We start from the raw sequence: 18,106 nt of genomic DNA, 5'->3' as shown, positions 1-18,106 counted from the left end.
TTGCTGTATCCATTTTACTTTTCTGGAGGAGTTGACAGTCGACGGTTGACAGTTGACAGCCGACGGTGTCTGCCCAAGATTGATTTGATTTAGAAGATTTTCAACTATTTGGTATCGTACAATTCAATTTTTTATTTTTTTCTCTATCTTACGATTTGAATTTCATTGGTGCGTACGAATACTGAACGTAGATAATTTTTTTCTTAACATTATAATTTAATTAGAATAAATTTTCACATACTTAATTCTGTTGATAAAATAATATTTCATTTTTTTTTCCCTTTAATTTTTTTTGTAAATTTAATACAGCTGACACAGTTTCTTTTTGTCTCCATTTAAAATTTAAATCTATTCATTTTTTTTTTTATCGATATCTAAATTTCTTGAACTGATGAATTCATAATTATTAGTTGATTATTTTGATTTATTTATTTAATAACTATATTATTAATTATTATTATTAGAGAATTGGTTTAGTATTATTTATTTGATTTATTAATTTGTTGATTAATTTGATATATTAGCTGAATTTAGTTGCGCTGATATATACATATATATTTTATTTTGTAAATCTTACGTGATCACGAAAGGTACCTAGGTGCACAATTTTTTTATTGATTTATTTAATTTACTATTTGCTATTTGGTATTTTCTATTTACTGTTTCCTATTTTTTCTTTTTACATTTCAATAGAGGGTACTGAAACTAATCAGTTTGCATTATTTTTTATATTTCCTTTGGCCCTATGTCTACATAATTCTCTAAGATCTTGACTTTTTTTTGTTTATTTATTTACTTTTTTATTTATGTATTTGTGGAACTTGTAAGGCCCTAAATACACCTTGGGGGATTTCTGACTTTTTTTTCCGTCTAAAGTCAGTGGCGCTCTTAACCCGCCCCTACTCTCCGAATTTTCTGAGCTAGGGCATAAATTTGTTCGCGACTAGACCCCTGCAAATTCCATAAATATTTATTTTTCTTAATCGCTAACTTAATAATATTTTTTTTTCTTCCTCGTATTTTTTTTTCTTCTTTTCTAAATTTTCTTTTTCTTTTTTTTTTAATTTAAAAGAGCCGAGCTAAGGCCAAAACGCGTGACAGAGGACCAATTAATATGATTCCAGTATTCAAACTACATTAACTGACTGTTTGCGTTGATTAATAATAATTGCTCCAAATACTAAAAAACTGAATTTTGTATGGGCATTAGACAGTGTGATAAAAAGTAACACCTTAAAAATGATATTTCATTTTTTAATAAATGCTTATTTATAACAACAGAGACTTTAATTTGATAACTTATTATTATATTGATTTCAGACTCAAATCCACATTTATTTATAATAATTTATTAACGAACACAATTAAGTATGTAATTAATTAGTATATGGGCGGAAATAATGGTGTTATATTTAATTAATGGTATACTCTTTTATAAAGATTTAAATAGTTTTCTTTTTGCATACAAATGGGCTAGTAATATTATCGTTTTTAGCAAAACGATAATATTACTAGTCTGGACATTTTGTACATTTGTTGCTTTAAAAAACAATCTAAAATGTCAATATTCCATGGATATATTGATAAATGAGGTCTAAATTATAAGAAAATGCATTTTCTACGAAAACTTGAAGGGATAGGTAAAAAATGGTATAATACAATTTGATAGACAATTTAATTGTGCATCTGATTCTCCTAAAATATACAGGGCATTCCATTTAAATTAAAGAAGTTATTGCCGTTTGAAGCTAATAATTATTTAAAATAAATTTTGAGACACTCTGTATAAGGTAGTATTATTTTTATTATTGCAACACAATAACTGATCAATAAATAAACTTCATTAAATATTTAGTATTAAAAACATTGATACCCTTGGAGAAATGAAGCTTTAAAATTTTTACTGCAATTTCAAAAAATTGAAAATATTTCAAAACAGTAAGGTTTAAGTATAATAAACCTTAATCAAATCTACCTTTTATTTTAATCGTAGAAACTAAAAATGTAATAATATACAGGTGTTCCATTTAAAAAAATACAACTTTGATATTTTTTATTTATTTGGGACACTCTGTATCTTGTAAAAATATTTTTAAATTGTAGCTCTAATAGTCCTTCAACGAACCCCAAACTTACAATTTGTAAAAATCTCATCGTTTAGCTACAATACTCCGTGTCGTATGTGGTGAACAACCCTGTATAGGAAATTGAATTCTCTACAAAAAAGTCTGCTACAATTTTTTTGTTTTTCTACTAATATCTATACAGGGTTGTCCGAACTGTATTCTGGAAACTTTGGCAGCATATTCTGCAGATGAAAATAAGTAAAAAAGTTCGTATAGCATGTCCTTAAATGCTTAGTTTTGGAGTTACAGGGTGTAGAAGTTACATTTTTATTTCGATTTTTTCCAAATAATTTCTTAAGTACCGTGAATATTTGGATGAAAATTGGTGTCTGGGAGTTTTTTGACATGAGAAATTTGATGAGTTTAAGAGTTATCAACAGAAAAATTGATTTTTTATTTGGGACACCCTATATATTTTTAATTAACTGAAGAGAATTTAAAATTACCTTTTCAAAAATATAATACACTTGATATTTTGTTATCATCCCCTTCAAAATACAGAATTTTTAAAAGCTCGCCACTTTTAACTAGTAGGCTTTGGACCCCTTATTGATGATATGCCTTTAATGGAACTCGAAAACATATTTTTCCAGCAAGACGACGCATCGCCTCTGAACGCTGAAGTTATCAGCAAATTTTTGCAGCCAATTTCAAGAATAATTGGATAGCTAACCAAGATCTCAGCCGTTGGCCGTCGAGGCCGCCTGACTTAGTACCCATGGATCTAATCCTATGGATATATTTGCGAAAGAATAAAGGTTCCTTATTCTTCCGTATAATCTAGACAAGAATTAAAAATACTTAGCAGTTATGAGAGGGTATCTTTCACCCCCACTGAGTTAATGAATACCGCGAGAAATGTTCAAAAACTGCCCCGTCTGCCCATTACAGAAGACGGTCGATATGTCGAACACCTGTAGCAAAATCCCATGTCTTGGTTTGCTACTTATTTTTATTGTTATTAGATATAGTTTAAATGTGTTGATGTTGGTTAAATATATTTTAAATTGTTATAAAATTCTGCATCTCTCATAGCAAATATTATTTTCGTTTTAATTGATGCTCACAGCTAGAATTTTTTTGCATTACAGCCGGTGCTTTATTTGACATTACTCTACTGCAGTACGTTATTATCTAGATGATTATTATTATCGTTATTATCACTAGATTCTTAATCTAAAAATGTTTTTTGTCCTGACATGTAATGCTTTACATTTTATTTTTTAATTTCCAATCGGTGAGTTTTATCAAAAAAACACAAGAGGTGAAAAAGTCTAAACAAACTAAACTATCCAAATTAAAGCATTTGCATGTGTTTGATAAGATTTTTCTTTAAATTTCGTTAAAAAGAATGATAGGGGTAGTTTATTTCAACCCCTTCCACTCATTTTAAAAAAGTAAAAAAATTACCTGAAAGTGTGTTTTCATAACAGTAATGCTTCCATAAAATTTCATTAGTCTATCTCTTTCGTTTTCAAGATAAAAAATAAAAACATTATTTTTCCGCCATCTTTGTACCGCGATATCTCCCTAATGGTTGACTTTTGACCCAACGTTTATAAAGCAAACTACCCTTTATTATGAACAAGGAATCACCCCCTAAAGTTTTTCGCATTTGTTTTGAAACACCCTGTATAATAATATCGCCATATTGTTTCTTCTCATGCTGACATAAATTTAAAGGGGGCGAATTTTGATATACTCTATATCTCGAAGAGGAATCGAGCAAAATAACAAGTGTGTTATATTTCTGGAAAGGTAATTTTATATTCTTTTCAATAAAGTAAAAATATACAGGATGTCCCATATAAAAAATCAAATTTTCTGTTGATAATTCTTAAATTATTAATTTTAAAAAAATTATACTTAAACCATTAAATTCTACATAAAAAGGTGCTTTGGAAATGTCTTCATAGAAATACAAAATTTTCCATAGCAAAAAATTTACAGCGATTTGTTAAAAATGCATATTTTTGAAAAACACCCTTGGTAACAGATACCGATATGCGGTTTTCACCATCATGTTTTTGACAAAAATTAAGCTCCAGACACCGATATTAGTTTTTGTCTATTTCCTATAGAAAAGGGTGTTTCCATTTAAAAGCGTCGAATTTGACCCACCCTGTACATTTTTTTACTCAGTAGTTTTATACAGGTACGGACAAAAAATTATTACTCTTCAAAACAGTTAACACATGTAGGTGGCGCCCCTTACAAGTAGGAGTCATATTAACATCAAAATCAAATTTCTCACGTCAAAAAACTCCCAGAAACCAATTTTCATCCAAATATTGACGTTACTTATAAATTATTTGGAAAAAAATCAAAATAAAAATGAAACTTCTACACCCTGTATCTCCGAAATTAAGCATTTTAGGACATACATTTATACAAACTTTTTTACTTATTTTTTTCTCCAGAATGTGCTACCGAAATTTCCGGAATACAGTTCGCACCACCCTGTACAATTCTACCTAAAAATTTGATTAATGACATTTCCACATCAAATTCGACTTTTTAGAGCCAACTATTTTTGATAATTACTATTTTTGTACTTTAAATATATTTACAGAGTTAAACTAACCTACATTAACAAATTAAGATATTTCGAATAGATAGGCGATATTTTACATTTATTAGCACGGCATGGACTCGTAATGCTTCAAGCTGTTCTTGCATGGGAGCAATTGCTTTCTAGAGTGTTAGCGATAACCGACATAACAAAACACATATAATTTTTAATTTTAACAAACATCGTGTGATATTAAAAGCTTTAATGCTTGATATAATTATCAATAGAATTGTTGCATGCTATACATAGGTATACGATTGCTTACATTTCTCAATTATTTATTCTGTTAAATTAATTTCAGCATACGCATTATTTTTACGCCTTTAAAAACCTATTTACGAATTAGCTGCAAAATTAATAGGGGAGTCAATATTTGAAAAAAAAATTGCAGAAATTGTGTATAACAACCCAAGGTCGTTCAAAAGAGTTGAAGAGGTAATATTTTAGCCAACTGTATAACAAACAATTTAAATGAAATTAAGAAACCTATGTTGTGTTAAACATATATTTTTTTCATAGCAACTGTTAAAATTGCCTTATATCTATCAAAAATAGTAGATAAAATAGTATTTGAACCGCAAGAGTAGATTATATGATACTTTAACAACGAGGATAGGTTAAAAACTTTATATCTTCTCGCACGTTTTTTAATTGCTTCCATCTTTGAATATTTCTGTATTGCTTTTCATAAGTTATTCGGGATTTAAATGGAAGTAGTTTGGATATGGCGTTTGTCACCTCAGCCTGAATATCTGTTGGTAATTTACTTATTTCGTTTTGAGCCATTTCTGGCTCCAATTCAATCAGCAATCGACACGAAAGAGAATTAAAAAATATTCACTCAAAACTGACAACTAAAGAGACAGCTTTATTTATTTGTCAAATTACATAGAAACCAACGCCAACCCAGCACAATATTTTTCTACTCGTATTAAATTCCTTGAAATAATAATTTCTGAATATTTTTTAAAACGTAACTCGTTATGGAAAAAATATTGTTTTATATAGTGATGGGCAAAACTGTTATTTTTAGATAACAGTTAAAACTGTTATAGTTATTTATAAAAAACAGCTTAGAATAACAGCTTAATAATAACAAGTTTCTTTATTTTACTGCTAAATATCTGAAAGAGTATGAGGCGGTCACTGCCAGGCGTATTAACTCAGTTGCAAGTTGCAACAATGACGTGCTCGGTGGTAGTATTTCCAGGGTGTCAAAACATTTCTAAATATCGATTGTTATCTAAAATACCTCTCTAAAAACGGTGGTTGTTTACAAATAAGCGCTGTTTACAAATTGCGATATAAAAAAGCCAAACATCCGCCACTCGTCTATACCTATACATTCCGATCTACCTACGCCCTGCCCCTCGATCCGCGTAGATCCTGAATTGAGTAGCAGTGTACAGGGTGCATCTCACTCGACGGACGAGAAGCTCTTAGTTATGATTTTACCATTTCCGGTCAAAAACAGCAATATAAGAAAATGTGTAGTATATTCTTCATAAGTAAACCAACTACACACTAGAGTTCGAATTTATTTTACACTTAAACTAGCGTGTACCCGCGACTTCGTTCGCGTCGAATTAATAATTTCTAATGGTAATGATAAAGCAAAACAAGAATTTCTATTAACATACAGCCTGGATAAAATTTTCTCAGATGTGCCAAAAATAAGCTTTAAACGTCGATCAGTTTAAGCAGAATCGTGGTTAATCAATTACTCAACTTTTTGGAACACCCTGTATGATTTTTGAAAAAAATTCAAAACATGTAAAAAAAACAAAATAACACAGATAACAGAAGAATCAATCGAATATAACAAACCAGCGTATATGTGTTTTATTGATTTAGAAAAAGCGTTCGACCTGAGTAGTCTTTACAATAGGCAAATCCCACACAACCTCGTTAAAACCATACAAAACTTATATGAAGCGAACCAAATTCAAGCTAAAATTAATGGGGTCCTGACCGAACCAATAAATGTAGGCTGTGGTATCCGACAAGGTGACTCCCTGAGCCCTCTTCTTTTCAACATCATTATGGACGAAATAATAGGAAATGTACGTTTACTGAAGGGATACAGTATGGGCGACCAGGAAATTACTATTCTATGCTATGCCGATGACGCCGTATTGGTAGCTGAAAATGAGAACGATCTACAGCGCTTATTACATCGATTTAATTGCACTGCCAAATCACTTAATATGATAATATCGACCCAGAAAACTAAATGCATGACGACATCAAAAGTACCACTAAGATGCAAACTGGAAGTCGAGGGCAATGTTATTCAGCAAGAGATGAAGTTTAAGTATCTAGGCATAGAAATCTCCGGATATGGTGATGTAGAAGCGGAGGTGCGAGAACGGACAACGAAGGCAACCAGAATAGCAGGATGCCTGAATGATACAATATGGCGAAATAAAAACATTGAGGTGGAGACTAAAGCGAGAATTTACAAGGCAACGGTACGACCAATAATGACATACACTGCAGAAACTCGACCTGATACAGCGAAAACTAAACAACTACTAGAAACAACCGAAATGAGAGTACTACGCAGAATAGCTGGAAAGACGCTTCTGGACAGGGAGAGAAATGAAAGCATAAGAAGAGCGTGCAAGGTGGAAAATGTAAATGAGTGGGTACTCAGCAGAAAGGAAGAATGGAACGAGCATATCAGCAGAATGGACAACAGAAGGATAGTGAGAGTTGCACGCGACAAATCACCGCTAGGTCGCAGAAGCTTAGGACGTCCACGAAAACGATGGAGCGACAACTTGTCAGTCTGACCGGTAGAGACGACGAAGCCAAACAGGCGATTCGCCTAGTATGAAGAAGGAAGAAGAAGAAAACGGAAGAGGTTTTTGTTAATTTAACCCGTAGGTACTAAGGCCTTGGTGGCGGAGCTCGAAAATCTTTCAAAAAAAAAAAGTCTCGAACAGTAGTCTAAAAGCTATTATTTAACAACTATTATCTCTGTTTATCGTCCGATTTCCCTCCCTCTAGTTTTGCGAATAATATTTTAAAAATCAATAATTTTATTTCTGTATACAGAGTGTCTCAAAAATTAATGTTTTGTATTTAAAGAAATATGTCTATTTCTAAATAGGCGGTTCATCTCAATTGGGATTTCCTATGTTTCCAACAACGATGCATCACCCGGTATTATATTTTTTTAACCTCTATTTTCTTTTTTAAAAATATTCTGCCTAAAAATAATATTTTTAAAACTAATTTTCTCAGTGTTGAAAACTCAAAGAAAATTTTACTGAATTTTTTTTTTAAAAAGTCTTTTCAATTGAAGGTGTAATTAATGTTGAACTCGTCTTGCTTTCGAACCTCATTTCGCACATGTCTTAGCAAATATCCGCAGGTTATCGACTTTCTTCCGACCTTTTCCTTTTTCTGCGGTAATATTTCGTTACACACAAACTCTTTTTTGTTAAATTGTCCGTGAACATCGTCGTTTAGCTCGCAGACGATTTTCAAATTGAAATTTTAAGCCTCGCGTGGTTATACCTTCAAGGGGAAATTTTGAATATTTCTGTTTCATAAATCCTATAGATAAAAGTATTTATTGGTATAAAAGCTTCGAGATAAGGACATGTACAGCAGAAAGTGTTTAGATCATCAATATTATGTGCTCTCAGTGGATATCCGATATGAAGTAATGACCATCAAAGAAATAAATAAACCTGGAGGGACTCTAAAATACTGTTTGAGATTGATATAACCCGAATTTGTTTATACCAAGCATTTCAGAGAAGATAAGAAGAATATAAAAAAATTGTGTGGGCACTCTGTGCGCTTATTTGAAATAAACCTTCTTACTAAAGCTCCGCGCGCACTGAATAGGTATCGGCGAGAGCGAGCGACACGTAATTTTCAGTTTACGTTGAAATAAATGTAAAGCTCCGCGCGCACTGCATCGGATCGGGCCGGCGAAGGCGATGACTCGACTATCGTAGATAGGTAGAGGTAGGAATCTGGCCTCTACAGGCCGAAATGTTTTAGTGGACGCCGGCGCCGTCTATATGTACGATGGTCGCAGTCGCTTTTGCTGGTCGGTCCGATCCGATGCAGTGCGCGCGGAGCCTAAGCCCGCGCACCGCATTAGATCGGTGCGCTCGGTGCGCTTCGAGCTATCGGCGGTACTCGCGCCATCAGGCGCAGTCAGAGAATGCATGGGAGGGGGCGAATAGTCTACGCCGAGCGACTGTTTTTACTGGAGCGGTTTTACATTAAACATGTCCGATGAATTATTAATCGAAAGTGTACGAGACCATATCATACTTAATATGCGGTTTTTTATAAAAATTTCTTACAAGCACGTAACCTATATTGTTTACTACACTTATTCAATAACTGAATTAGAAAACCTTCCGATTAAACCCATTTATTTCTCATCTCGTTTTGATTATCTCACATTATTTTGAAAATCGATTTTGATATCGTCAAAAAACTTATCATATTATTTAATTTTTGGTTTATTTTGACGTTAGTAATCACAGCTGATAAATAGTCATCCTATGTTACTATGTCGATCGCTCCGTAAAAGGTACAAATAGAGAAAATAATATTTATGTTTGAATAAAATATTTGTACATATATTTACCGTATGATAGAAAAAAAACGGCGTCCAGTTGGATGGGAAATGACGATTGATGACATTTCCTATATAAACTTACATATAAAATGGCACCGACCTTCATTTCATGGTCATCGCTGATGCCGTTCCTTTTCGATAATACAGTACTATAAAAACTATTTATATTTTTTCTTTTTTCAATTTTCTTTGACTTTTTTATTATATTTTAAGTTTTTAAAATCTTGGTTTTCAGTCAGTAGTGAATAAAATGAAACTTGTGTTTACATTTTGTTTAATGATTGACGTTTCGACTAATTTTAATTCGGTTTTCTTTAGAATCTATAATATATAATACAATTTTATCAATAACTATGTGTTTAATATATAATTTTTTCTTACCACAAACGTAGAAAATTATTTATACGTATATTATAGATACTGAAGAAGACCGAATTAAAATTGGTCGAAACGTCAATCATTAAACAAAATGTAAACACAAGTTTTGTTTTATTTACTACTGACTTAAACAGGGCCGGATTTACCTAAGGGCTGTTTGGGCTGCAGCCCAGGGCCCCGAGTTTACAAGGGGCCTCCAGACCCCGCTAAAAACAATAGACCCATAGGTGGGCACTGTTGAATCGTGAAATAAAATTAAAATTCACGTTAAAAAGTTTAAGCCAGACCAGATGGTTTTGCCACTATGATGCTGTCAAAGCCTTAAAAATAATTATGATGACATTATAAAAATTTTCGAAAGTTTCAGCGAAAATGAGATTGAGAAAGTTGATTTCCGGAAAGAGGCACGAAATTTATTCAATAAAATGGCGAAACTCGAGACTGCAATTTTGATTATCTTTTGGGAAGAATTTTTGCAGAGATTTCATTTAGTTAATAAAAAAATACGCTTGGTTTAGACATTTGTGAAGGCAACAAGTTAATTGTGTCATTAAAAGACTTTGTGAACAACATACGACACCGATCAGATCAAAAGCTAAAGGAATACGAAAAGAAAGCTAAAAATTAAGTACTAGTGTGGGGATAGACTACAATGACGTAAACAAGAGACGCATTATTCCAAAATTTTCAGATAAGTCTACAGGTGAATTCTCAGTATACGGCGCAGAAAGAAGAAAGATTTAAAAGAGACACGTTAAACGTTACGTTGGATAAGCTGATTATGGATTTAAATAAAAGGAGCCAAGTCTATGAGACATAAATATAGCAAAAATTCAAATTTTAATGGATTTGCAAGACAAAAATATCGAAAACATAGATTTGGAAATTGCACGTCATATTATTGATTACTATCCCGATGACGTAGACGAGCATTTAGTGAATGAGTGCATTCAATTAAAATCGGACTGACTCCAATCTAAGCCAGAGTCTTACACCTCTTGCAGTGACATTTTTATGCTCATGTATGAAAATAAACTTATTGACGTGTTCCCTAACTGCTATACCATTTAAAGATTTTTTTATCATTGCCAATCACTAGCTGTGAAGCAGAACGCTCCTTCTCCAAGATGTCCTATGTAGAAAATAAATATAGGACAACAATGTCGAACCATCGACTACTAATAATTTATCACTTCTTTCCATAAACTGTGATCTAACAAAAGACTTGCAATGTGATGGCCAAATAACTGTCAATTTCTGTGACTGCAACCTATAATATTCTTTTACTAATTCATAATAAGTAAATAAAATTGTTTTATTGTTTTTTTTATATTCTTATATAATATCACTATTTCGGTTTCTCTCTCACCCAAAGGTTGCCTGGAAGAGATTGCTACCACAGCAATAAGTCGCCTTTTGTACAACTAATACTTGCGTAGATTTAAGTAACATTTATGGTTTTTTTTTTGTGCAATAAAGAATATATAATAATAATATATCATTATAGAAACAGTTTTTTGACATGGCTATTAGTTGAGTACTTAGGTAGGCCTCTAAGTAGATTCAGCCCAGGGCCCCACAAATTCACGATCCGCCCCTGGACTTAAAACAAAGATTTTAAAAACTTAAAATAAAAGCTATATATAAATGTTTGTAATGACACTTATTTAGATTAAAAAAAGTTTTATTTGACTATTTTTCATATCTAGCTTTGTTTTTAAAGAACAAATTAAACCCTTTTGAGTTATACCAAATTTGTTAAAATCGGTCAAGCTAAGAGTCATGTAGTATATTTTATCCCCATCTTCCACTCTATTTCACTAATTTTATGTGGTTTGTTAAGATCTAAATATATTAATGTGTGTTTGGTTAAGATCTAAATAATATCAATTTCCATCATAAAGCATAAAATATAAAAAGTTGCATAAAAATATAAATAGTAATAATACTTTATAATTTTTTGAAATGCCGAATGAATTTGACTAAATTTGAATAAACCTCTCCTCATCTATGCTCAAATTTATGCTGGTGACGTACTCTCGACCGTCGATCGTGCGACTCCAGTGCGCGGCTACAATCGACTTTCCGACCGGTCGTGCCGCTGGCGCCTCTCGCAACGCTCGCTCTCGCCGATACCTATTCAGTGCGCGCGGAACTTATAACAGCTATTAAATTGCAGGATTTGATGGATATACAGGGTGTCCCACTTAAGATGGATACAAGTCAATATCTTGATTGTTTGTTGAGCGATCTTTTTCATTTTTTGCAGGAGGCTATAATACGTACATTTTGCCCAGGGTAAGAAATGCGATACCTCATAGACGTACATTTTAATGGGGTTTGATATTTTTCGAGTCAAGAGTAAACTACCCTTAGGACAGTATTTATTTCAAATCTGATAAATTATATTGAATCCTCCTTACCTAAGATACTTAAATTCTAATTTTGATAAATATTGATACAGGGGTGTCATTAAAATAAGACATTTTTATTTTTATTATTATTTTTTTATTAAGTACTTACGACGCCACTGGATAAACAACTGGTTTATTATCAATAACCAATTATAACCAATTATCAATTAATAATCGTCTTTTTATGGTGGTTTGGTCGAAGATGTTGACTTTTAGTTCGTTATAGTTTTATAAATCTTTGTTTAGAGCATATTTTTCAAAGTTAACAGTGATTGTTTTAAATATCAAACTCTTTGGATTTTTTAAAATATTCCTCAATAAAACGAATAAAAATCATATTTCAGATTCCATTGAAAACTGGGGTTTTAAATTATTTTGTAACTCATTTTATTCATTTGTATTAGCAAACATAAAAAACAATTTTTTAAAGTAAACAAAATAAATTGAAAATATTTAATTTTTTTGTATCGTATCTTAATTATTATGGAAGCTATCTGAAAACTTAAATCGATTATTAATTGATAATTGGTTATTGAGAATGAACCTGTTGTTTATCCAGTGGCGTCGTAAGTACTTAAAAAATAATAATAAAAATAAAAATGTCTTATTTTAATGACGCACCCTGTATCAATATTTATCAAAATTAGAACTTAAGTATCTTAGGTAAGGACGATTCAATATAATTTATCAGATTTGAAATAAATACTGTCCTAAGTTTACTCTTGACTCGAAAAATATCAAACCCCATTAAAACGTACATCTATGATGTATCGCATTTCTTACGATGGGCAAAATGTACATCTTATAGCCATTACAGCCTCCTACCAAAAATAAAAAAGATCGCCCAACAAACAACCAAGATATTGGCGTGTATCCATTTTAAGAGGGACACCCTGTATATTGTTTTATGAATGATTTTATAAACTTCAAAAAAAATAGAGTTATTATAAAACCGTTTACTATTCTAGCTTTATAATTTTATAATGTTTGTTCTTAATTTTTATTAAAAAACGATAATTCTGTCACTCGGCTGGATCCGGATAGCCTGGCAGCTGTGGCCATCAAACCAAATTACTACTACGTCTGTATCTTCTGACTACTACTTGCTGGTAATAACCAATCAATAATTTGTGTTGCGTGGTCTGTTTTTGTTTAAATGTTTTGTTCATTATTCATGTTGGGGATTTAATTTTAAATTGTTAATTATTTAATTGTAAATGTTAATCGTTAGGCAAACTCATAGAATAATGTATAAAGAATAATAAATAAAGAATATGTATTTCTTTTGCATAATCAAAATTGCCACTCTAAATCGCTGTCTTGTTTAGACAGATGTCACTTGTCTTGTCATTATTCATTTCATTATTCGAATTCTCAGAATGTTGTTAACAAAAGTCTCACCTTAAAATAAAATTTAAATCAATCACAATTGTTTATCTCCATCATTTACCGGATTAATAATACATAATTTAGAGCTCGATTACAAACAATTCATTATTTATAGTGGTTTACAGTAATTTTATTAAATTATACGAATATTCTCGTTGATTATTGGTTTGAAACAAATATGACAGTGTCCTCCAATGAAAATACGAGTTACTAACTCTAAATTCTCATTCTGAGCTGGCAAATATACTAGATGCTTTAACCTGACCGTTATTCAGAAGCTATAAACTTATCGATGAAAATATGCCTGAAAATTTACTTTCTAGCACACAGGTTGGTACAATACGAGTATCAAGTTTATTATAGCGATTTACTTAGCCGCGTATGACACAGGCCGTTACCCAGTGTTGCCACAAGCTTATTTTTGAACAGGGTAGATTATCACGAGATAGCGGATTTTAATTGTTTTACAAAGGGGTAGATCTACCCCAAATGGTGTAGCTGTGGCAACACTGCCGCTATCACTTTTCCTCCCGCTAGCTCACGCATGACTCGCGCGTCACGACCGTCACACGGCCGTCATTCAAGGCCAAGTGTCACGGCTTTGAATTTTTACTACCAACGCGCGTAAAGAAGTTTCACTTCAACAATATCAAGTATATTGTCTACTATAAATTTTTCTCGGCTGCGTATCACAGAAATAAACACGGGCAAACTATTTTTGGATTCGGAAAGCAATGATCTTTCGGTCTATTATTTAAGCACTTCGAAATACCAAAAAGTGACGGGATTGGTGAATTTTATTTTATTTGAAAAAGGTACTTACCACTGCGTCATGAATTCGGGTCCTATGGAGAACACAGGAGTGGTTCTGTTCTGTTGAAACGAATCGAAGATAGATGCTTCGGTGGAGTTATCCATATTATAGCTTCACCTGAACTTCCGATCTTGCTCATTTTACGGCAATGTCTACCTGAAAAAATTAGAAAAAAAATAATACTTACATTTTTATAATTTTTTATTTTATTATTCTGTTTAAAATGTTTTTTTACATTATTTTATTATTTTAATTTCCTTTTGACATTAAAAGTTTTTATTAGTAGGGAAATCCTAATATGCAAAGTGCATATTTTGCATGTTTTGCATATTCAAACGGACTTTTGCTCTGTTTTTTTTCTCAGGTAAGATTTCGACAGACGATGACAGAAGAAAAGCAGATGACGTCCCATACTAATCTATTTATTAATAAATTGTACTGAAGCTGTGGTTGGTTCCTTGTGAAACGTAGGTCACGATTATATAAGTCGTTTTATTTCATATTTTAATTTCTCAGCATAAATGACAAATTAAAAAATTTCCATACTTTTGGCCACCACTGTATATAAATCTGTAAGAGAGTCCTGATTCATTCATCACTGACTCATCAACGCCCAGACCAAACCCTTGACCCTAGAAAGCTGAAATTTTGGACAGGGGTTCCTTTTATGATGTATACGTGAGATAAGAAAGGATTTTTTAAAATTCATCCCCTAAGGGGGTAAAAAGGGGAGTGGAATATTACAATATTTTTTATTTAAAAAACGGTCAAGTTTCCGAAAAACGCTTAAACACTAATAATAATAATAATAAATATATATATTAATATTTTATTTTGTTTTTTTACATATTTTAAGATTTTTTAAAAATGTATACAGGGTGTTTCGAAAAATCTGATCATTAATTAACCACGATCCTGCTTAAAGCGCTTGACGTAAAAAGCGGATTTTTGGAAAATGGATTGACTTTAGGGTGTAGAGGTTCGATAAGAAGGGATTTTTCGAAACTCGAATTCTAAGGGGGTGAAACCACCCCTCAAATATTAGAATATTTTGTATTTAAAAACCGGTGAGTTTTTCGGAAAAACTCTTAAACACGTATATATTATTTTGTTGTTTTACATATTTTAAGATTTTTAAAAAAATATATACAGGGCGTTTCATAAAATATGGCCATTGAGCAATCACGATTCTGCTTAAACTGCTTGACGTTTAAAGCTGATTTTTGGCAAACGGATTGACTGTGGGGTGTAGAGGTTAGATAAGGAGAGGTTTCTCGAATCTCAAATTCCAAAAGGGTGAAAACGCCCCTCAAATAATATTACAATATGTGTTATTTAAAAAACGGTTAGTCTTTCGGGAAAACGCTTGGACAAGCATAATTTATTTGGTTTTTTTACATTTGAAATAATGTTGAAATTTTTTAAAAAATCATACAGAGTGTTCCAAAAGTATGGGTAATTGATTAACCACGATTCTGCTTAAACTGCTTGACGTAAAAAGTTTATTTTTGGCAAACGGATTTTTCGAAAGTCAAATTCCAACGAGATGAAACTACCCCTCAAATATTACCAAGTTATATAATAATATCGCCATATTGTTTTTTTCTCATGCTGACATAAATGTGAGAAAATTTTATCCAGTTTGTATGTTAATGGAAATTCTTGCTTTGCTTTATCATCACCATTACAAATGATTAATTCGACGCGAACGAAGTCGCTGGTACACGCTAGTATAATATACACTTACTTGAAATATCATTGGGTTAATATTTCATAGAGTTAAAATTGAAAATTGTTGGCATTAATATTTTTTTATTGGAAATATCAGCATATGAACAAAAGGCAGCAAAACCGACAAAGGAATTTACTCAATATTAAAAAAAACTCTTTATTTGACATGTTTTACCATAAATAATACCTTCTTCTTTTTCAATTGACAAGTTCTCCGATGTTTTCTGCATACCAAACTCGATATTCTGACCCATATCCAACCCCGTCGACCGGGTAACCTGGCTAATATTGCCTGGCAATCGCAAAAAGATAAACACCAGTCTCCCTGGAAAAACGGGTAATAGATTTTCTTTTATTGGTTTTTCTTTTCGCTGTTGCGGCGGTGGAAAGCCTCCGATTAGGACCGAAAATGAAAGTATTATTTGTCGATACGGACTGGTTTTATTGAAACATCAGAAATATTGCTTTTTCTTTATCTTCTCCTCGTTTTTAATTAAGTTATTATGTTGCTCGGGGATATTTTGACGGTATCAGTTTTTATCCTGTCAGATTAGAGAGTTTTTTTTTATTGGATTACGTATAAAAAAAATATTGGCTTTGTTTGCACAACGAAATATCCATCCGGTTGTCAATTTGCTGTTTTGCGTATGGTTTTTATTTTATTTTATAGGTATATAAAAGAAAATAACCATCTATTAAGATAGATATGAAACTTAATAGTAAAATTTTGGGCGAAAGCGCCCCTCCGTGTGCTTAGTCAAGACTACGTTTAGGCCAGCACCTTCGCCTTTTTTGCTCTAACATATTTGTTGCACGACGAGCTGGCTTCTGTGAAGGCATCTCAGATTTTAAGTCTAAGGTTTTTAAAGTCTCAGGGCTTTTGTCAAAGCCCTTAGGTACAGGGTGAGTCAAATTCGACGCTTTTAAATGGAAACACCCTTTTCTATAGGAGATAGACAAAAACTAATATCAGTGTCTGGAGCTCAATTTTTATCAGAAACATGATTGTGAAAACCGCATATCGATATCTGTTGCCGTTTCGGAGTTACGGGGTGTTTTCAAAAATATGCATTTTTAACAAATCGCTGTAACTTTTTTGCTATGGGAAATTTTGTATTTTTATGAAAACATTTCCAAAGCACCTTTTTACGTAGAATTTAATGGTTTAAGTATAATTTTTCTAAAATTAATAAGTTAAGAATTATCAACAGAAAATTTGATTTTTATATGGGACGCCCTGTATATTTTTAATTTATTGAAAAGAATTTAAATTACCTTTTCAAAAATATAACACACTTGATATTTTGCTCGATTCCTCTTCGAGATATAGAGTATATAAAAATTCGCCCGCTTTAAATAAGTAGGTTTTGAACGGCACCGGCTGTAATGCAAAAAAATTGTAGCTGTGAGAATCAATTAAAACGAAAATAATATTTGCTGTGAGAGATGCAGAATTTTATAACAATTTAATATTATATATATTAATATATTTAACCAACATCAACACATTTAAACTATATCTAATAACAGTAAAAATAAATAGCAAACCAAGACATGAGATTTTGCTCCAAGTGTTCAACATATCGACCGTCTTCTGTTATGGACAGACGGGGCAGTTTTTGAACATTTCTCGCGGAATTCATTAACTCAGTGGGGGTGAAAGATACCCTCTCATAACTGTTAAGTATTTCTAATTCTTGTCTAGATTATACGGAAGAATAAAGAACCTTTATTCTTCCTCAAATATATCCATAGGATTAGATCCATGAGCACTAAGTCAGGCGGCCTCGACGGCCAACGGCTGGGATCTTGGTTAGCTATTCAATTATTCTTGAAATTGGCTGCAAAAATTTACTGATAACTTCAGCGTTCAGAGGCGGTGAGTCGTCTTGCTGGAAAAATATGTTTTCCAGTTCTATTAAGGGTATATCATCAATAAGGGGTCCAAAGCCTACTAGTTAAAAGTGGCGAACTTTTAAAAATTCTGTATTTCGAAGGGGATTATAACAAACTATCAAGTGTGGTATATTTTTGGAAAGGTAATTTTAAATTCTTTTCAGTTAATTAAAA

The sequence above is a fragment of the Sitophilus oryzae genome, unplaced genomic scaffold (assembly GCF_002938485.1).
Source record: "Sitophilus oryzae breed Bouriz unplaced genomic scaffold, Soryzae_2.0 scaffold_179_pilon_pilon, whole genome shotgun sequence".
Taxonomy (NCBI): domain Eukaryota; kingdom Metazoa; phylum Arthropoda; class Insecta; order Coleoptera; family Curculionidae; genus Sitophilus; species Sitophilus oryzae.
This window is presented reverse-complemented; position numbering follows the sequence as displayed.